Genomic DNA, 22,982 nt, shown 5'->3' on the forward strand with positions numbered 1-22,982 from the left:
TTTCTAACACTATTTCGATGTTTTCATAGGTTTCCTTCATATTAGTTGCATAAGCCAAAGGCACTGAAGGAAATTTGTTGCTATTGTGCAAAAGGACAGCCTTAAAACTAGTTTTCGAAGAGTCAATAAGCAATCTCCACTCTGTACTTATATGTGCATGTCCAAGTGTATCCATCACAGCACAGACATTATTACAATACACTAAATCATTTTCTTGAGAATAATAATTTTGAAACTCTGTATGAAGGTTTCGAAAAATACACACTTTAGTGTCACGATGGAGCAGATTCCAGCCTTAAGTTTAGAATCAAGAAGTTCTGTCTGTGTCTTGGAGAGTTTTAAATCCCGTACGAGGTCATTTAGTTCACCCGGAGTTATCAGATGGGAATCCAATGTAGATGTTCTTCCTACATAAGTAGGATCATCATCTTCATTTGGAACTTCAATAGTTGCCTCAAGTACGTAATCCTCATTTACCGTAAGATGAGGAGGAGGTACTGGTACAGGTAATTCTGCACTGTGTGGAACTGGCCTAATTGCTGATGCAAATTAGGATACTGTACTGTGTGGTTAGATTTACTGCTTATTTCTTTTATCTGTGTCATACAAAAGTAGCAGTCTGAAGAATGATCTTTTGGTTCCCTCCAGATCATCGATACTGCGAAGTTCATGTTTCGTCCACCATTTGCCCACCCAGTCAGACGTTTCACGCAAGTACAACAAATGTAGTGAGGAACCCAGTTCTTATCCTGGTCTCCTACACAGCAACCAAAATGTAACTGATAACACTTCCTCACAAGTGGAGTAAAACATCGACGTTGTGATTTAAATATCAGCTCCCCACATACATAACAGAAATTGTCCGGTTTATTTACACACTTCCTCGACTCCTTGTATCCTGTAAGGTATCACACACATACACACACACACACACACACACACACACACACACACACACACACACACACACACACACACAGGAAACTACACTCCATCAAATTCCCACAAAATCCCTCTAGACATTCCCTCATACAAAAATGGTGACATGGTGTACACATCATTGAAAATGTTTTATTGGAAGTCCAATGAGGTATAAACCGTGGTATATTGTAATTTTCGTGGAAATTATATGTGTTGAAGACCGACCCGACCCCACCCGTGACCCAAATTGACTGACCCGACCCGACAACCCGACCCGAGCTGACCCGATTGGCCCGACCCAAAGTGACCCGAGTGAACCAACCCGAGGTGACCTAACCCGACAACCGACCCGAGTGACTTGACCTTACAATCTAACCAGTTTGAGAGAGCTAGAACCTTACAAAACTGCCACCAGAAAAAAAATGCTGACCAATTCTTATGAATAAACCATTGTTTCGGCTTTTTTTATTTGTAGTATAATTATCCTCCTCCTCAGTGTTCTGCCATTAATGACAGGCCAGTTTCCGTGAACTAGGTAAGAAGCTTCCATTTTTGCGATTTCCCGCTAATATCTGCCTCACAACCCAACATAAAGTACCACCCTCCTTATTACAATCTATCAATTCCAACCTTCTTACACACTCTCGCTCTCCTGATCTCACCCCCTTTACTACATCCCTCAGAATGCAATCCCTTAGCAAGATCGAAACTTGTGATCCGTCCATTTTTCGCTTCCTTATGTCGTCTAATATTGCTCTCGTCTCTTGCATTTTTTCAGCATTTCCTAATTCGTTTTCCTCTCTACCCTGCTAACCTTCTTTATTTTACTCCACATCCAAATTTCCAAGGTTAAAATTTAGGCAATCAAGTTCGAAAGTCAAAATAAAATTTGACTGAGTTCTGAAGACAAGTTCTGAAGACTAAAAGAATAAAAGTTCTGAAGACAACATTATTTTCTAGTAAGGAATGTATATAGAACTTCTTTTAATATTTTTTGCTGTGTAACAAACAACAATTTCATCACGTTAACATTCCAATTTTTCTATTTAAAAACAGCGTTGCTGTCTGATAGAATCATAAGGAACTAATTGCACTGAAATATCATTCTGTAGGGAATTAGCTTTTATTTTTTCTTGATTAATTTATCTAGAAGATATTTGCAACGTTATATAAAATTAGCAAGTATTTTATTGCGGAGAAAGTCAAATCACTACCCCAGCAATAATAATAATAATAATAATAATAATAATAATAATAATAATAATAATAATAATAATAATAATAATAATAATAATAATAATAATAATAATAATCTGAAGGTGACCAAGAAAGTTCTGTCTCTTTGTGGAAGTCTGTGTTCAATTGGCCCTCACACCGTGAGTTGAATGCGAATGGATATAAGGTGAAGGTCAGTTGTTGGACGAGACGAGACGAGACAGAATTTTCATGAAGGGGTACGAGATGAGACAGAGCTCTTTCAATAGAAACATATGCACTTTTCCAGACGAGACTACCTTCACGACACATTTTCGAAACGAGAATGCCCCAAACCAGGTCTCGTGAGCAACACTAGTAAGTATATCCAACATACTAATTGGTTGTGGCTGTTCAGATACACCGTGAACGTGCGTAAGGACTGAGTGAACATGGAGCCTTCACAGAGCGTCATAAGGGCTTGTTTGCTGTACGAGTTCAAATTGCTGCTCCGCGGGGCGGAAGATATGACAGGCCTTTGGTGAGGGTGTCGTGACTACGCGGAGAGTGTAGTGGTATGACGGTTTAAGGACGGTGACAAAACACTCGAAGACGCACCACGTGCAGGAAGACAAACAGATGTTCAAAATAAAGATCTTCAGGCAGCAATTGAGGCGAAGACAGACATGTGAGGAACTGGTACTACAATTCAGTGTAAGTGGAGAAACCATTCGGCACCACCACCATCAACTTGGGAAGCACTGCAAGTTGGGTTGATAGGTCCTACATGATTTGACTTGGAGCCAGAAAGCAACGCGAGCAGACACCTGTGTTTCTTTGGTGTCTCGTCTGAGGAAGGAGCAATTTCTGGACAGGGTGTTGACATGTGATGGGAAGTGGGTCCTGTACGAAGCTCCACGGCGCCGTCATTGTTGGTTAGCATCCCATGAACCGGTTCAAAAACAGCTTAAGCCAGCACTACGCCAGAATAAGGTTCTCCTGTGCATTTTGTGGACTGCTCGAGGCATCGTCCATCGGGAACTACTACCAGCTGGTCAGATCATCAATGCAACTGTGTACTGTCACTGTGCACTGTCTGGATCCAGCAGTTCTGAATAGCAAAGGGGTCCTCTTGTTACAAGGCAACGCTAAGCCCCACGTGGCTAAAATGACCCAGTACATCATTCTACGCCTTGGATGGAAAACACTATTGGATCCGCCATACTCCACAGACATTATACCGTCCGATTATCACCTGTTCCATTCCTTGGACAATCACCTTAGAGAACGCCAATTCAAATCGCTAGTAGAGGTTCAATATGCACTTGATACCTTCTTCACTTGATACCTTCGTCCCACCAAGTTCGACTGCGATGGAATCCATGGCCTTCCAGAACGTTTTCAGAAGGCCGTCGAGGCTAACGGAGACGATTTTTGATATTCCAGATACGTCTTAGGTTACATAATAATGTTCGAAGGTGTTGGTGAAAAGGCGGCGGAACTTTCTTGGGCACTCTTAAAGCTATAATAATAATAATAGTAATAATAATAATAATAATAATAATAATAATAATAATAATAATAATAATAATAATAATAATAATGTGTCCTGCCCAAAGGCAGATGTTTGATCCGAAGGTCCATGGGTATTGATTCCAGCTCGTACCAAGTAAGTTTTCTGGTGGACAAACACCATGTGCATGGGTTTTCTCGGTGTTCTCCCATTTCCTCCCACTTTCTGCATTCAACCACTTCAATTATTTCTCATCATCACTGTCTCTCTTAGCGTTGGTGCATAACGTGGGACGTTAACTAGATATTTCCTTTCAATTTCACTTAATGTGACATTTAACTTGACATAGAAACGGAGATAGGAAAAAAGTCAGTATTAATATTAATTACAATTACAATGCCAATTAGTTAATATAGGGTAAAATTAAAATTTTATTACTATTTCACCTTCAATTAGTCACATTTATCATTCATTCACCAACTTCGAATTGAATTCTACAACAAAGCTCTTTATAGTATTCCGTATAGAAAATAAGTGAAGAATGTGACGACCCGACCCGAGTGACCCGACCCGACAACCCGACCGGTAACCCGACCCATTTGAGAGCACTATCAGAGGGGTACAATTTACAGTACAATTTATTTTGTATGGTTTAGCATACTTTAAGTCTACCATACTTTTTGAAAACAGAAAAAACGGGACATCTTACAAATTAGTAGTAAATATTGCATTTTGTATTAATTTTATCTTTCGAATTTTACTACAGTATCGCACTAGTTATACAACTTAAAATAATGTATTAATATAGTCCATACTTAATCAACAGTGCTAAAAATTATTATAGAAGCTAGAAGCTGTTATACAATATAAACGCAATCAGTGAACATACAATATTTAGGCAAAAATTATATTTTCAATATTATTACGCATACCACCTTTACATGCTCTACATGTCTATAAAGAAAAATATCCAGATTTATGAAGTTGTTTCAAAATTTCAATAGGCTGATTTATTTTTGTTAACCTAAAATGCGAACTAAAAGAAAGCAATTTGCATAATTGTTTTTCTGAAGCAGAAAAAAATGTGTTTTCGGGGCTGGTCTGCAACGTCACAAGAATTTGTTGCCACCTCGGGGTATACATTCTTACTTTTAGTGATAAGAGTGCTACTTAGGAGGATTTAAACATAGCATGTTATATCCGGGGAAGCAGGGATTGGAATAATAATAAAGATTAGAATGAAATTGTTCCTATAGTATTGTCGGAATTGAAAGCAAAAGGAATAAGTCGATTTTATTATCTTTTCAGAAATTTTGATATGTAATTAATAATAATAATAAAGAAAAAAACAGGACAAGAAGGAAAATTTCTGCACACCGGGACAAATTTTAAGAAATCGGGGCGTATGGTAGCCTTACATACTTATTTGCATGCGGAGTGTCAGTACGGAGCCACTATGTAGCAGAGTTGAAACAAAACCTCGTAAATAGGTTGCCAACTCAGGAAAACATATTTACCGGCACACCCTCAAAATTCTCTGTACAAATGAGAAACTGAAGACTGTATTGATCGTTATTGTATTTACCAGCAATTGCCACTTGTTTAAAATTATCGAAACAGATGAATAATACTGGATATCAATCTTTATGTAACAATAGCTGATTCATAAAATGAAATTTACTCTACTTCAAACAAAGGAAATTGCTTTAAAAAGTCATTTTCTACTCTCAATAAATGAATAAAATTCTTTTACAATAAAATATAAGTGTTATCAAATTTGTTATGTTAAATAAATAAAAAAACTGCCATACATTAAAAAATATCGATAATGTATAATACAACGGAAATTTGTGTTTGTAAAGGCACTGTTGAAAAATTTCGATGTTCAATGTTATATTCTGGATTGCAGATTCCAAAATACCGGTCAGTAGGGGTCTAATAAGAAGTTTGTACCGGTCACCGGCCTTAATCAAAATCACAGCAAATACCGGCCAGTTAGCAACTCTACTCGTAAATCAGAATGCTGAATGCACCAAAATACTTCACCATGCATTCTATAGTTTCTGCAAAATGAGTTTAATGAAGATGATCAAATAAAACAAAATACTGTGTTATAATTTTCCCTTTAACAGTCTACTTTGTGAATTTGTTATATCTTCCACTTATCAATTTCCTGTACGAGATGAGAATAACGGTTTCTCCGCAAGATGGAAAGAAAAAAATAAATTTTTCTCATAAGGATTCAGTTCACGTAAGAAATAATGAATAAGTTTATAATAAGAGCCGAGTTTAATAAACTAACTCAGCAATAATGATTGTAAGTATAAATATAAATATAAAAAAAAACAAAAAAAACATTTAATTCCATCATCGTTAGGATAAGATCAATATAGTGAATCACACGATAGTGTGAACATACCAAACCACACAATAGTGTGAACAAAGTCCTGTTAGAAAAATACTCCATAAATGTGACACATTTTTTTTAATGCTACTACCATTTATACAGTCCCCCACATTGTTTTCGTTCTGGCGGCGCCCCTAATAGAGTACAAACGAAAATTTCGCCTGCACATTTCTGTGGAAATGATGTACAAGCGATTGATATAATTTGTGATTGAATTGGATATGGTGGGGGCTACCATTTAGACAGCCCCACTTTGTTTTCCTTCTGGCGGCGCCATTATTTGTGTACAAACGAAAATTACGCATGTATATTTCTGTACAAACGATGTACAAACGATTACGAAAATTTGTGATTGAATTGGACATGATGGAGGGGCTACCATTTAGACAGACCACACATTAATTTCTTTCTGCCGTCGTCTCTAATTGTGTACAAAAGAAAATTTCGCCTGCACATTTCTGTACAAACTACGTACAAACGATTGCGACAATTTGTGATTGAATTGGACATGGTCGGGGGCTACCACTTAGACAGCCCCCACTTTGTTTGTTCTGGCGGCGCCTTTAATTGTGTACAAACAAACATTTCGCCTGCACATTTCTATACAAACGAAGTACAAACGATTGCGACAATTTGTGATTCAATTGGACATGTTGGTGGGAAGCTACCACTTAGAGAGCCCCCAGTTTGTTTTCGTTCTGGCGGCGCCCCTAATTGTGTACAAACGAAAATTTTGCCTGAACATTTCTGTAAAAACGACGTACAAACGATTGCGACAATTTGTGATTGAATTGGACATGGTCGGGGGCTACCACTTAGACAGCCCCACTTAGTTTTCGTTCTGGCGGCGCCCCTAATTGTGTACAAACAAACATTTCGCCTGCTCGTTTCTGTACAAACGAAGTACAAACGATTCCGGCAATTTGTGATTCAATTGGACATGGTGGGGAGGAATTACTTAGAAAGCACCCTACTTTGTTTTCGTTCTGGCGGCGTCCCTAATTGTGTTCAAACAAACATTTCGCCTGCACATTTATGTACAAACGACGTACAGACGAATGCGACTATTTGTGATTGAATTAGACATGGTCGGGGGCTACCACTTAGACAGCCACCACTTTGTTTTCGTTCTGGCGGCGCCCCTAATTGTGTACAAACAAACATTTTGCCTGCCCGTTTCTGTACAAACGATTGCGATAATTTGTGATTGAATTGGACATGGTTGGGGGGCTACCACTTAGACAGCCCCCTTTTTTTCTGTTCTGGCGGCGCCCCTAATTGTGTACAAACGAAAATTTTGCCTGCACATTTCTGTACACACGAAGTAGAAACGATTGCGATAATTTGTGATTGAATAGAACATGTTGGTGGGGGGCTACCAGCTAGACAGCCCCCAATTTGTTTTTGTTCTGGCGTCGCCCCTAATAGTGTACAAACGAAAATTTGGCCTGCACATTTCTGTACAAACAATGTACAAACGATTGCGATACTTTGTGATTCAATTGGACATCGTGGGGGGAGCTACCACTCAGACAGCTCCCCACTTTGTTTTCGTTCTGGCGGCGCCCCTAAGTTTGTTCAAACAAACATTTCGCCTGCACATTTCTGTACAAACGATGCACAAACGAATGCGACAACTTGTGATTGAATTGGACATGGTGGGGGGCTACCACTTAGACAGCCCCCATTTTTTCTGTTCTAGCGGCGCCCTTAATTATGTACAAACGAAAATTTCGCGTGCACATTTCTGAACAAACGAAGTACAAACGATTGCGACAATTTGTGATTGAATAGGACATGGTCGGGAGCTACCACTTAGACAGCCCCCAATTTGTTTTCGTTCTGGCGGCGCCCCTAATTGCGTGCAAACATATATTTCGCCTGCACATTTCTGTACAAACGAAGTACAAACAATTGCGACAATTTGTGATTCAATTGGACATGGGGGGGCTACCACTTAGACAGCCCCCATTTTTTTCTGTTCTGGCGGCGCCCCTAATTGTGTACAAACGAAAATTTCGCCTGCACATTTCTGTACAAACGAAGTACAAACGATTGCGATAATTAGTGATTGAATAGAACATGTTGGTGGGGGGGCTACCAGTTAAACAGCCCCAATTTGTTTTCGTTCTGGCTGCGCCCCTAATAGTGTACAAACGAAAATTTGGCTTGCACATTTCTGTACAAACAATGTACAAACGATTGCGGCAATTTGTGATTCAATTGGACATGGTAGGGGCTACCATTTAGGGGAACTCCCTCGAGAGGAATCACTCTACTTATTTATTGCAAAAAGCAGAATTTAAAAATTCGCATTCGTCCAAAGTTATCGTGTGAAGTAACAGCCGTTTCTATGTACGTACTAATATTGATAAGTTCCACTACGCGATCCCCGCGCCACACCCGCACACACTAGCATTTGTACACACGAAAGTATACCTGGTAGTATCCACACGCTTACGCCGGAAACTAGAAACAAACAAACAAACACACACACACACACACACACACACACACACAGAGAGAGAGAGAGAGAGAGAGAGAGAGAATATCTTGTTGTACCTTTATACTGAATGCACCATTACTCACAAAATCAGTTAAAAAAGAAAAAGGAAAAAAAGTTGTAAATGAAACTTTCAAAGATTGGTACCACTGCTGCGTGTCACACATGAGATTGTTCCATAATGATTGATTCGTAATATGATGTATATGGGTTTCTTAATGGTAGTATAACAAAATGCCTTCAAATTGACCACTAAATAAAAAGTGAAATTTATTTCTCAAATTTTGTAAAATCGAAGTCGGTGGGCATTATGGGAACAGTCTACAATAACAATATATGCAAATAAATATTAATATACTTCACGTTTTCCAGTGGGTGCAAGAAAGCTTCGAATAGTATTTGTTGCCACAAGCATTAGGTGATGTAAATATATATATATATATAAGTACGATATTTTTACGCTCTGTATGCCATAGGTATACAAGAATTTCAAGAAGTAATCACTCACAAAATAAGAAGCTCCGTCATTTAATACTTTACCAGGAAAGCCGTATCGAAGAAATAATTCCTGCAACTTATTACAGATGATTTTCGAGGTTAGTCGCCTTAAAGGTTCTAAAAAGACAAAACGACTATGGGCGTCAGTGACAATTAAAATATATTCTAATCCAGAGCTACTAGGCAATTTCCCCGCAATATCTATAAACCAAGTGTAATTTGGGTGAATTACCTTTTTTGTAAAATATTGCCCCATAGGTTTTCGATTAGAATCTTTACAGGTTTGGCACAAATGACAAGATTGTATAAAATTCTTAATATCAGAATATAAAGTAGGCCAGGTATACTTTTCAGCGACTTTAGCAATGGTTTTTCGATATCCATATGCCCACCATGAATTATTAGACAATGAGAATATTCAATAATCGACTGAACTAGAGAATTAGGTATTACTATCCTAAATCCATTATTCCCTTTGCCTTTAATCTTTTTAAACAAAATCTTATTTCTTAATACATACGTAGGAACTTCTTCCTTTCTCTCTAACTTATTGATAATCTCTCCTAACTCAGGATCTTTCCTCTGGTGATCTGTAAGAGGCACATTAAACACAGGATTTTGCCAAAAATTAATAAAAGACAAATTTACTGTTTAATTTTGATCTTTTATGACTTCAACTGTAGTATCGTTTTTTGTATAGAATTCCAGATGGTTTCCAACCCTTGAAAGGAAATCGGCTATACTATTTATTTTTGATCTTACATGTACTATAAGAAATTTGAACCTAAAGATTTTCTCTAACATTGTTCCATATCTCCTTTGTCTTTTATGGTTATTAAGTAACCAAGTTAAACTCTTACTGTCAGTATATACTACAAAGGGATTTGCCAAATAATACTCAAATTTTTCTAAAGATAAAGAAAGAGCCTTAAGTTCTAATTCATATATGTTTTTATTCCAATCAGATTGTAGAATCGCCCGACTAAACATAGATACAGGTCTAAGATTCCCTTCCGAATCATATTGGCTGAGAACCCCAGAAAAATGACGCAAAGAGCTATCACAATGTATAACGAAGTTGGAATTCATATCAGGGACCTTTAAAATAACCTGACTACAAAAGGCATCTTTTAATTTTTGTAGGGCTTCATCATGAACTTTAGTCCATTTAAATGGCTTTTTTACAGATCTTAAATCTTGAAGCGGAGCAATTAACTCTGAATACCCATAAATAAATTTTGAATAGAACGAGAAAAATGAACATATTCTGTTAACCCCTTTTCTATTCTTGGGTTTGGGTATCTCCTGGATAGTTTTGATTCTCTCAGGATCTATTGACATCTTGCCATTTTCAAAACGGAACCCTAAATATTTTATACTAGTTTGAAATAGACAGGACTTCTTTTTTGAAATAGTAATTCCCCAATTTCTTAGTCGGGATAATACCTCCTCTAATAGAGCTTTATGACTCTCAATATCTTTGGTAAATAAAATTATATCATCAAAATATATCTCTAAATTCTTACGAATTAACTTCTCAAAGACCTTTGACATCAAATTACTTAAAACAGAAGGTGATAACACTAATCCCATTGGTACCGATTTATATCGATAGATTTTATTTTTTGTTCCAAAAGCAGTAATATTTCGACTCTCATCATACAGAGGAATTTGGTGGAAACAAGATTTACAATCAAGTTTTGAAAAATTGTTATTATCCGAAATACTAGATATTACATTCTTCATGTTAGGAGAAGGATAGCTGTTTACCATCACCTTTTTGTTCACTTCTCCGTACGAAATTACAAGGCACCTGCTTCCATCTGAATTTGTTACTAAGAAACATGGCGACATGTATTTCTTCCATAATATCGTCCTTTAAAAGCTGGGCAATAAAAGAATCTAATTCCTTTTGCTTATGAGTTGGTAGTTGATAAGGTTGCAAACGAATGGGAGTTTTATCGGCAAGTTCAATTTTGTAAGTAAAATTCTTAACTCTACCAATTTTATTTCCAACAACATCAGCATAAGAAGTTAACAAGTTATTAACGTACTCCTGTAAATTAGAATCACATTGTAATAATTGATCAGGAACCGTATAATTACCTTGAGATTCCTCCGGTCTAGTCTCCGAAGGATGCAATATGGTCTGATCAAAAACGAATTCCACCCCAGGGTCAAACGTGGTGTTAACTCCGTTGTCTCTGGTTACTGATGTCGATGGAGTCAAACTCTGTTTAGAATCACCAAGAGATCTAGGCTGAGGTGTAGCTTTCGGACAATCAAGGTCGCATGGCGGCTGCTTTCCACTCACCCCATTCCTAGAAGCATATGCAGAAGCGAGAGAAGTCTGGGCACACAAAAGTTCATCAGCTCGGATCATAGGAACCACCAACCTCCGAGCTTTTATATTATATAAATTACCGGCAACGTCTATGATTGCATCGTACATTTGTGTGAAAGTCATTTCCAAGCAGAAGATCAAACTCATTAGAGTCCGCGATGAAGAAAATTTGTGAAAATTGTTGTCTTCCAATTTTAAAATATAGTCTTACTCTCATATTCACTGTAAGTTGTATATTCCCAAGGGCGATCGTTTGAACGTTCACCTTTTCTGCCTTTATTTTACACCTTTTTCTAAGTTCATCATAAAGATGTCGAGCTAGATAAGAGCTCGTACTCCCAGTATCAATTAAACACTTAAAACGCATACCCGTAACGTAAACAGGAATAGCTAACATTTTTTTCAACTTACTACAATTTTGATTTATGTCTAAGTTATTTTGAGTTAAATACTGAGATTCTAAATTATGGTTATGAGAAAATTCCGCCTTATCAAAAAATTTATAGTTAGATGGTAAAGAATGCATAGCTGGAGAAACTAAATTTTTATGCAAATTTATTGGTTCACGAGATTGCAACACTACTTGCTGTTTTGTGTTCTTCGCTCCGATAAAGGAAGATGGTTTACGGGGTGGTACCAAGTCCCGTACACTACTACCTTGATTACGTAATCGATAATAATCTTTCCTATATCTATGCAAAGCATCATAATGTTCTGCAGCTAAATACAATTGATTTAAATCGATAGGCATACCACTTTCAGCTAGAAATTGATGGGCAGAAGGCGTTACCATATTAGTAATTAAACTACAAATGGTGGTTTCATCAAAGAACGTATCACGAACGTGAATAATCGATAATTTATTATTTACGAACTCATATAATGAATGATCCTCCCGCATGGGAACGTAGAAAAATAGTCGCATGAATTGTGTTCTACCAATAGTGCAAATAAATCGCACAACTAAATGTCTACAAACTGTTTGCCAAGGGGAAGCGTCCCCAATGAACGATTGTATAACTTCTTGCATTTCTCCTTTGGTACGAGAAAGACAAGCTACCAACCCAAGATCTAAAGGCAAACCCTTACTTCTAACAATACTATCAAATTTTTAATAAAAATTGAAATGTAGACTCAGTATTGGTACCACTTATTATAGGTAGACTATTAATATCATGCAACAAAGATTTATAAATTCCTTCCCAGGCAAATTTCTCAAAATTTAAATTTAATGAAGCTGCCATATTAAATGGTCGGTCTCTATATTTATTTTGAAAGCTCTGATTCCCTCCTGCTCTTAAATTAGGCGAGGAATTCGCAAACCGTGAACTGTGTCCCACATTACCTTGTAGGTTCACGTTAAAATTTTGATCCTGAAAGAGTCTATTTTGACCACCTAGCAAAGGTTCATGAAGATTCATTGGAATATGGGCAGAAGGCCTTGAATTGTCAAACATAGGATTACAAAATTCATAAGAATATTCAAGAAATTCATTCTCACTAGAACTTGAAGAATCCGAAAATCTATACTTTACATGCGTCTCCTTTGATTGTGCCATCCTTACAATCACACCACAAAATATTGAGCTCAAAGAAACCAAAAGGATAATTATTCTTATTTTTACAACCTTATCAATAATTATTTGCTTATTACACAATGACCTACTAAACCTTAAATTTTGTATCTGACCCCGGCAACACTGTATTATGTATTTTGTATCATCATTCATATACAACATTTATAGCAACTTAACAAGAAAGGCATGGAATAAAGAAAATATGTTATCAAATTTAGAGGTTAATTCGACCAAATAAATACACATAAATTTTAGAATATAAAGGGAAACTCTTTGGCTGGACCTCCCCGAGCTGGACCCAGAAGCCACCTTAAATTGCCTTTCCAGGGCAGTGTTATAAATATATGTTTATTTAAAAATTATACATGTAACGGGTGAACGACACATATATAACCTTTAAATAGCACCCACTACCCACAGTCCTGCGAGAACGGACGTCAGCTCACTTCCCCCTTTAGAATATAAAATTTTAAAAGGAGAGAAAAAGGAGAATTCCATTCCCCCACGGCTGAGAATAATAACGACGTGGAGTGAGAGCTTCAATACTGGAAAAAGCTTATATTATGTGCAAAATATCACTATTAAGATTATCAGGGGAATTTCTACGACTACTTGTAAATGTAAAAGGTTTTCTAACAAATGGAAAATTTTATTATAACAAATCCGAAAAGTGATATATAAATGTAAATATAGAAAATATTTAATTATTTTAACAAGCAACAATAGCATAAATAGAAATCTCTGTTAGCAAGCAATTATTTTTTTCTAAGAAAGATTTTTTTCAAGTAACAAATGTTTCTGAAGTAAGTATTACATCCAATAGTAAATCCAAATATAGAACTTAGGAACCTTTACAATAATTTCATCAAAATGTATGGAACTCAAAGCTACTGCCAAGTGGCTTCCCATAGGAATGAAAATGTGGGAGGAAAGGATATCTTAAATGGGTCAATACGCATGAATTACGACCAATAGCTCAACTGTAATTCCATCGATTCTATTCCTTTTTTTCTTTCATTTTTAAAGGGATCTAAGAAATTTATCATTCATTTAATGTCTCCACTAGCCTGAAGATTTTCCGTAATAGCAATATATTCAAATTCCTGACTAGCGACTTTATTTTAACTTGCAAGAATAACAAGAATCAACAAGTTTTTACCTGAAGCATAAGTCTGCCTACATAAACCATTTACGTTAACAGTATGGTTAACTATTTTTAGTTTTCTTTTCTTTTTTTACACATTTTTTTTAGAATTAATACTTCCATATATAACAAGTAATACTGATAAATTCAGAATAAACACCATAGTCAGGGTCAGTTATAGTATCTAAAGAAGTTAATTAAGATATATTCAATTACACGGAAAAATGTTTTAAAGACCCATTCTTATTTTCAAAGGACCTATCCCACTCGTCTCATTTATAACACTGCGAAGAGCCCTATGCTTAGAACGAAAACCCCGGTTGGAACGTGACGTCATCCCGAACGACACGAAACTTGCGCAACCAACTCACTGAAGGTTACTTACACAGTGCTTCCAACTCCGAGAGAAATAACCAGCTTAGCAGTAAGCCCGAGTTTCATCTCACATTTTTCCCTTCACAATATTTTATTTTATTATGAAACTTGGTAGGTTACAATGTGGTGGGTGCACTGTTTTCCCTCCTAGACCTTCCCTCCAAGACTCCCACTCCGCAGACAACAGTGCAAGGGGCTTAAGTCTTATGAAAAACAAATTGTTTTTAGTCTCTTTTTCGGGCGGTGAAAGACTGAGGCGCTGCCATCAGTACAGTGCAGTGTTTACGTGATTTAACTATGCCTATGGTCACAATGGATCCGACTTTCACCGCTTTTTTAGTCTGACATACTCTGACGACATCTGTGAAATAAACAAATGCATTGACAGAAGTGTATGTGGTCAGACTGGCGCCGACATGGTCTGGCGACTACGGCCGACTTCTACCGACCACCGATCGGAAACAAATTATTTTGTTTTTTGTCGTCAGACTACGCCAGACTAGCGGGTGGTTTACAACTCATCGCAAGTATTGAGACTCCCATTTACATGTTAGAGCAAGTCGTTCTTCTGCTGATATACATTTTCGAAAATTACTTTGCTTCTCTATACGTCCTCGAATCTTCTGTAAGATGTGCCAAAATGTATCCTGTTCCATTCTGAAGTAACTGAAAAAACTTCTGTGGCTGCTTCACCAACTTTGGAAATAGCGTGTGAAACTCACCATATTTCTCTCTTTCTTGAAAAATAGTATTTACATATTCGCTCCTATATTACTCTAAAAATAATAATTTTAACACAGGATTTTCTAATAGTAGCAATTTCTCGTCCATACTGTATCCCACAAGAAGACAGACTGACGACGGATCGGCTGCAGTGTGAGCAAGCAGTCAGCAGACGCGGTCGGCTGACCAGTCGTCCGTAATCGCCAGAGTGAAAAATTGGATGCACTGTGACAGTAGGCTAAGATGTAACATACTGTCATTTACGAATGGTGAACAGAAATATAGAACTATAAAAGTGAAAGTAAAAAGAAAACTAGTTGTAAGTGAAATAATGTTTAAAAGTGAGAAAAAGCGAATAAAGGGAGTTGGAGTCCGATGCTGAGAGTAGTTCGTTATAAATTCTGCCAGTGGTAGATTTTGTTGATTGACATATATTGATGAATGTTTAATATACTTTTACTAATGTTTTCAAAATTTAATTTTTTTGTTATTTGCTAAGAGTTACTTGTTATTTAATTTATTCCACAACCTTTTCAATAGGTTTTAAACCGAAAAAGTGTAAATTTGTCCTTTTTTGTGAGATACAGAGAGAGATAGAGAACGGAGAGGCAAAAATGTATATTTAGGGGAACAACCTATCCAAAAGTAAAAAGTTGTCCCGTTTTTTATAGTTGACGATTTGGTCACCCTAGGTTAGTCTCATAGAAAGTGTACCGATTTGCGGTTTTTTCAATGCCATTTGTGTGTAAACAAGAAAGGAAACCGTTGTGGTTTGCAACTATTATTTCCAGAGGACATTAGTGTGTATCATACGCTCGAATCAACTTCCTGGCTTGAACAAAAAGTAACTAAAAATTCGGCAAAGAGTGTCAGTTTCCCATATACCCAACTATAGCAATTTCAATGCTTTTGCATTCTTTACCAACGTGAGCTATGTAATGTGGAAAATTATACCTTTTCCGAAGGTATTGTATTCACACCTAAATGACTGCAGTCAATTTTAGGATACATTCAAAATCACAGTTTCCACCACAAAAAAAACAGGTTCTTTCTACAAGTTATGTAACTACGGATAATTTCGTGATACTGCACGGCTAATTTCGTGACATTACTTACATAATGATTAAATAATGAAGGCTGCGATAATTACTGGGAACTATAGGGTCTCTTTCACTATAACTGTTGCGATCATTGGTTTATTTTACATGACACGCGCCAGTTGGTCTTCATATACATCGAAAAGTAGGACTGGTTTAGGCAGTTTAGGGTAAGATAGGAAAGGATAACTAGAGTAGAGCAGTGTAGGAAAGAGAAGAGTATAGTACGAAAGAATTGGGTAACATAAGTATGTTCCCCTTCTCTGAAAATTAACCCAGTACCATTTCTCGTATCTGTGTTAGGACATCAACTGAAGTAGGCCAGGCACGTAGCCAGGATTTGGTGAAGGGCGGGGGGGTCCGTGACATGAAATACTGTAGTCATCACACCAGGGGCTCGATCTAAACTATTCTAAACTATTTTACTGGAACATATACTGGTTCGTTTAGTCAGGATTTCGTAACGGGGGGCGGGGGGCGGAGGACGTGACATGAAACACTGAAGGCCCAATCAATCTAAACTACTTTACTATCAACACATATTGGTTTGTTAGGACAATAAGATGAGGATATGTTTTTGAATATTTTAATAACAAACTACGAAGAAATCTCAAGTAGAATAATAAAAAACGTAATGAAAATAATTTTACTATATTTACGTTCTTCCTCTGTTCATTCAAATATCACAATTTTCCTTTCATTGCGACTTCAACTATTATAAAAAAGTACATATTCACTATTATAAAAAGTACACTCATGTCCAAAATCATTGTCGCATATCTATGACTGTCTTCTTTTAAAAATATAATTTGATAATGCTTTTGCAGGGTACTTTTAATACTGATACCATGTGTATAATCGGAAAATGTATAGACCCTATTTGTGGTAAATTTCATAGGAAAACAATTATTATAAATACGAAAATCAGAGTGAGTAAAACGAAATGTTGCTAAATGGTAACAAAGTTTTATTTTAGTTTTATTGTTATTATTTACTGCTCTTTTGACAAAATTTGCCACTTACATGTCTTTGCCAATTATACACATACTAACATTATAAGAAATACCGGGCGAATTCGTTATCAAATTATACTCCTACAACAACATATTTATAGACATGCGACAGTAATTTTAGACATGAGTGTACAAACTCAATAATATCTTGTAAAATATTTTACAATATCTGCGTTCCTTTCTCTGTTGAATCAAATGTTAACAGAACTTTCTTTTCACATAAATTTTTGTTTTTATTATTCCTTCAACTACTGTCTGTTCCAAACGACAGTTTAAAGGAGTAGCAGAAAGTTGTTTTTGAAATAACATGTTTGATACTGCAAGGTTGCGATGTCGAAAAATTATGATCAAAAATGTCCACGCTGTTACACAACCGGCATTATGCTTTCAGAAGATTGAAATCTCCCTGACTAGTAGCAGAAATTCTAAGAATTGCGTAACTTTTGGAAATTTCAGATTCCCTGACTCTTCCAGGATATCCCACTCACCTCGCCACCATGTATTGCAAGTAATACAAATCACCTCATAAGAAAGAGTAACCAAAAGCTTTCTGTAGCTTTTTTTTTAAATTTTTAACGGCGATTCTTCTTTTTCTCATTTCATTTCGTTTTATCCTTCCTTATTTTGTTTTTCATTTCTGGTCTCGAAGGAGGGGTCCGGGCCCCCCGGAGCCCCCCTTCTCTTGGCTTCTTGCCTGAGTAGGCGTTGCAAAAATGATTTAAGTCATTTTCCACTCTGCATTCAATGCAAATGAAGCTCCGTCAGTTCTTCGCACAGCTGGTGAAACAACTTATCACATTAAACGCTAAATCAAATTTTCATCATGCACATCATCGTCGTAAAGACCAGAGCAAGAACTAAATCGATAATATTGAGTTTATCGTCGTTAACACTGTTGCCTTTATAGCAGGAATGACTAAAATGAATCGCTGAGCACGCTGCCTCAGATACACCCTTATCCGGGCATTTATATGTACGCTTTCTCGCTTGATGTGTAAAGCTACTTGGACATCCTGTTAAATGAGTCCGTCTATTGCTTGTACGGAAGATTTATGGTAGCTCTCAGTTGTGCTCTGCTGTGCGGGACTCTTATGAAGGAAACCTGCTTTTTCTGCAGCAGATTTACGGTTCCGAAGTGAAGCCGCAGAACACAATGGAACAAGTAGGCCCACATTGTTTTTCACCTTTGTGATAAGGCAACTGTGAATTTCACTTATCATGCTGATTGTTGAATGAAAACACTAAGAAAACAAACATTTAGTTTAATGATTTTTTCAGAGTCTCTAGAAATATATTGATAAGATGTATATGGACTGAGACAATGGTTCTTTCAGTTACTTTGAGACTGACTCTACCCACGCATTCTATCAAGCCCAAAACTATTCACTCGAAAACAAACAGACTGTTTCTCGCTCTTCGCATTACAGGAACAATAACGTAGTCTGTTGAATTAATACCTTCAATATTCGCCAGAGCGCCGTTATTGTTTTACAGCTGGGGCAATCTAAATGAAACAGATGAATTTCCAGGATGCTGACAAAATTTATTCTTTTTAAATTTTTTTAAACCTAAGATTGTACCACATTCAGGGAATTGAAAATCGGTATTCATTCATTTTTTAGCCGCGCAGGATTGTTTGTAGCGGTCATTTTGAATAGGCGAGTGTGCGTATTTTGCACTTTTCAGAGGATTCCGTTAAACGCTGTAACTTTTCAGGTTTTAAAGATAATGAATTCAAACCAAAACTATATGAAAGATAATGGAATCGACAACATTAAGTGTTCTGTGCACATAGAGACGTACTTTAGAACGTCGAAAAAAGAAGCTCTGAACATTGAGGTTGGAAACCTAGAAATGGCAATTTTGAAATGTACATTTTGAAACGAAATAAATAAGATTCACTTTCATTTCTTTGTCCATATAGGAAGTGGATAGTAAACAACGTTCGAACTAAGTTTCAGATCTGAGAACCATATACTTGATTCTTTTGAAATTTTTAAACATTGTGTATTTTCGAAAATCATGTATTTTTACCATCAAACATCTCAGGGAGGACACAAGTGAAAAATCCCAAATTTGCAAAAAATAGACGATAGTTATGCAGTAACAAGTGATTAACATTGCATCACTGAGACTTGAGTAGTTTCTGAGTTATAAGTTGCTGCAGTGATGTGAAATTCGCGATTTTAAAACCTGAACAGATGTAGAGGTTTCGTGTTGATATGATATTTCAGACATACAATTTATATGTGTTTCATCAGAAGAAGAGCAGCCACACAGCAAGAAATTTGAGATTTGCTACTTGTAAAAGTATTATCAATACTAGATTATATCACAGATTTGTACCTCTGACGCAAACACAAATCAGATGTTATGAATACTAACAATCAGATGAATTTACTGATTGCAGTACTTCAGTACTTCCAGAACATAGCATGTTGTCATTGCATCTAATGATACCTGTATTTTTGAGAGAAATGGTGGATTGGGGGAATTAAAGATATAAGTCAGGAAAATAACGATCTTCATTATTCGTTTTGATCACTTTTTCCATCCCCATGGCCCAAGAACCTCTTTTAAACTATCTACGAATCACAAAATGTTATTTTGACTGTGACTGCCAATGCCAATTACTAGGGACTGCCAATTACTAGGGTTCTCCGTAAACTCGCACCCACAGAGTTTACAACTCCTGCAGATCGTATTTTCAATATCAGTCCCAAACTCTGTACACAGATTAGTCAACTATTTACCTCACTGATATCTTAACAGTACCGCTATAGACAGAAAAGAAATAACAGACGCGTTTCATTTTTTGCACAAGATATGATTCATAAATTATGCACACTTTAACCATTTAATATTACTGCCGTGTTATTTTGACTGTTGCTACAAAGTTTATATCCACGCCTCAATGGCGATTGATGATATTAAGTCCCAGTGAAAAAAAAACTTATAACTCAGAAACTGCTTACGTCTCAGTGATGCAATTTTACCCACTTGTTACTGCACAACTATCGTCTATATTATGCAAATTTGAGTTTTTTATTTATGTCCTTCCTGACAAATTTGATGGTGAAAATACATGATTTTCGAAAATTCGTAATGTTTAAAAGTTTCCAAAAATCAAGTATATGGTTCTCAGATCTGAAACTTGTTTGGGACGTTGTCTATTCTATCTAGTCTCTACGTAGACAAAAAAAATGAAGGTGAATCTCATTTATTTGGTCTCAAGATGTACATTCCAAAATGGCCATTTATAGTTTTCCAACCTCAATGTTCAGAGCTTCTTTTTTCGACATTTTAAACTATGTCTCAAAGTGCACAGAACATAGAACTATGTCTATTATCTTTCCATTATCTTTCATATGGTTTTGGTTTGAACTTAAAAAGTTGTAGCGTTTAATGGAATGTACTAAAAAGTTCAAAATACGCTCAGGCGCCTATACAAAATGGCCGCTACTACAAAATCTGCGTGGCTAAAAAATAATTGAATACCCGTTTTCAAATCCCTGAATGTGGTACAAACTTAAGTAAAAAAAATAATAAAAAACTAAATTTTGTCAGCAACCATCATTGGTAGATTTCATCTGGATTGCCTCAGCTTCCACCACATGAACTACACTCATTTATCTTCCAACATCTGTTTAATAAAATAAACGTGTTTCTCTGAACATATTGCATGGTGCGAAAACTTGCGTTGCGGTGAATTTCATTGAGTTGAGCACTGCAATACTGCATGCGCATAGACATTTTCACCTCGCGTGAGAAATATCTGGAGGACCACTCCCACCATAGACGACCATATTAGCAACAACATCTTCTGTGGGTGAAGAGGTGGTTTAGGAAGTCTTCCTCAGCGTTGATCATGACTCAATCATTGTTCTAACCGTTAATAATTATTATAGTTAATCCGTTAATGATTAGTATAGTATAGTATTTTTAATCTGAAGTGACAACCCAATGCAGGAAACGTTCCTGATCATTTCTTACACCCAGAGAACTGCACACACATCTTCCAGACATCGATTCTTGTTGGCTGGAGCCTCCGGAGGCCTGTGATATAATGCACGTATATCTTGTCTGTAATGACACAAATACTTTTTTGAGGGTCTGCTTCTGTGGTGTTTCTGAGGAGCTCATCCGAAGATGATGTTGCCCGGAGCACACGGTACTCAATTTGCAATGCTGTTCACCAAAACGGAATTTGACGAACCAACAGCGAATGGTACGTTCCTTTGCCAATCTTAATTCAAACACACTGTTAATGTTTTTGCGGCTTGTTATGGAAAATGTCCAGTTTAAATTCTTAAGAAGCCATTGCTGAAAATTGTGTGTTTTGCTAGCACTGCCTCCTGACTGTCTGGGTACTTCAATCTGTTTGCTGGAGATGCACAAAGTTTGTGAAGTTAGAAGCATGACATTACTATGCTCCTGTGTTTTGTTTCTGAGGTACGGTTTGCACCAGATATCAAAGGTGACATTTTATTCCCATACATTATATAATCGATCCAGAGCTTTATCAACTTAACGTAGAACTTTTGGAGCTGAAAGGAATATATAACGTTTGTGTTCTCGTAGACACCAAAAAAACATTAAAGTATAGCATCAATAATTCAACTGAGTAACGGAGAGAAATTTTCTCTTTTTGAAAGTCAAGCGTTCTTCTAATTTTCTTTACCAACAGTACAACCAGGCGCGGCTCGTGGGAGAAGTCATGTCAGTAAAAGTCAAAGTTTTGTCGCTTGAAACTATGTGCAGTAAAATATATAACGTTCTAATTTCCGTACGTAACAATTAGAATATTAGGTAACGTTTCTTCTTTAACCATGAAGCGATGGAACCTTAATTACTGTCAACGTGACTTCTCTCAAGAGTTATCTCTGGACATAACACGCACTCATATCTAGTAGCACCAAAAACTTCCTACTAACGTAAGTATAACTCAAGGTACCAGATGAGAGAGATTGAGATTAGTAGTTTAACGTGTTTCAAATATGTCGCAATAATAATATATCAGTATTATTAAATGTATGTTGTTTACATATAGTATTATTTATTTATTTATTTCCCATAGGTTTTCCTGGAACAAAATGTATGCAACACCAACTAGATGTACGAAAGAATGTGCTTTTCGAAGATTACTCACTGAAACAACTTGAAGCTCTTCCCTGTGCCAAATAATGACAACAAAGAGAAACGCTTTAGTGTTACTCCATTACGACGACATAGCTATGGTTATTGGTAAATTCTTTGTTTAATGTAGTTTAAAGAATAAAATCAAATTGGAGACAATTTTTACTTTCATTTCTACTTTGGAATTATCAATTCTACACATCGAGTCGAAGTAGTCTATTAATTTATTACAAGTAACACTGAAAGACAGAAAAGAAACAGTCCACGCGACACAAGAAAAAGTGTTATGAGACATCAGAACTACGGATGACTATTTCCTAACGTTACACGTTGCAAATGACTATAAGCGGGCAGAGGGAAAGTTAAATGATCTCCAGTTAGTAGATCGTGTCTTATCAACTTTATTTTACCGTGACTTGAATGTGAATGGAGAAAAGGCGATCAGTTGTTGGAGTGAATATATACAACATATCATCTGGATGTGACAATTCTGTTACACTGTGAACTTGCGTAAGGACAGAGTGAACACGGGACCTC

General features: G+C 36.6%; 1 long non-coding RNA gene across 1 annotated transcript in view; it reads left to right on the plus strand.

The window, feature by feature from the left end:
* Positions 1–22,594, plus strand: part of LOC145674563 (uncharacterized) — a 238,478-nt gene extending 215,884 nt beyond the window's left edge. The window contains exon 4 of the long non-coding RNA XR_014128980.1: positions 22,387–22,594. This is a non-coding gene — a long non-coding RNA (uncharacterized LOC145674563). The remainder of the gene's footprint in view (positions 1–22,386) is intronic.
* Positions 22,595–22,982: the final 388 nt, after the last annotated feature.

The sequence above is a fragment of the Thermobia domestica genome, chromosome 17 (genome assembly GCF_964235325.1).
Source record: "Thermobia domestica chromosome 17, izTheDome1.hap1.1, whole genome shotgun sequence".
Taxonomy (NCBI): Eukaryota; Metazoa; Arthropoda; class Insecta; order Zygentoma; family Lepismatidae; genus Thermobia; species Thermobia domestica.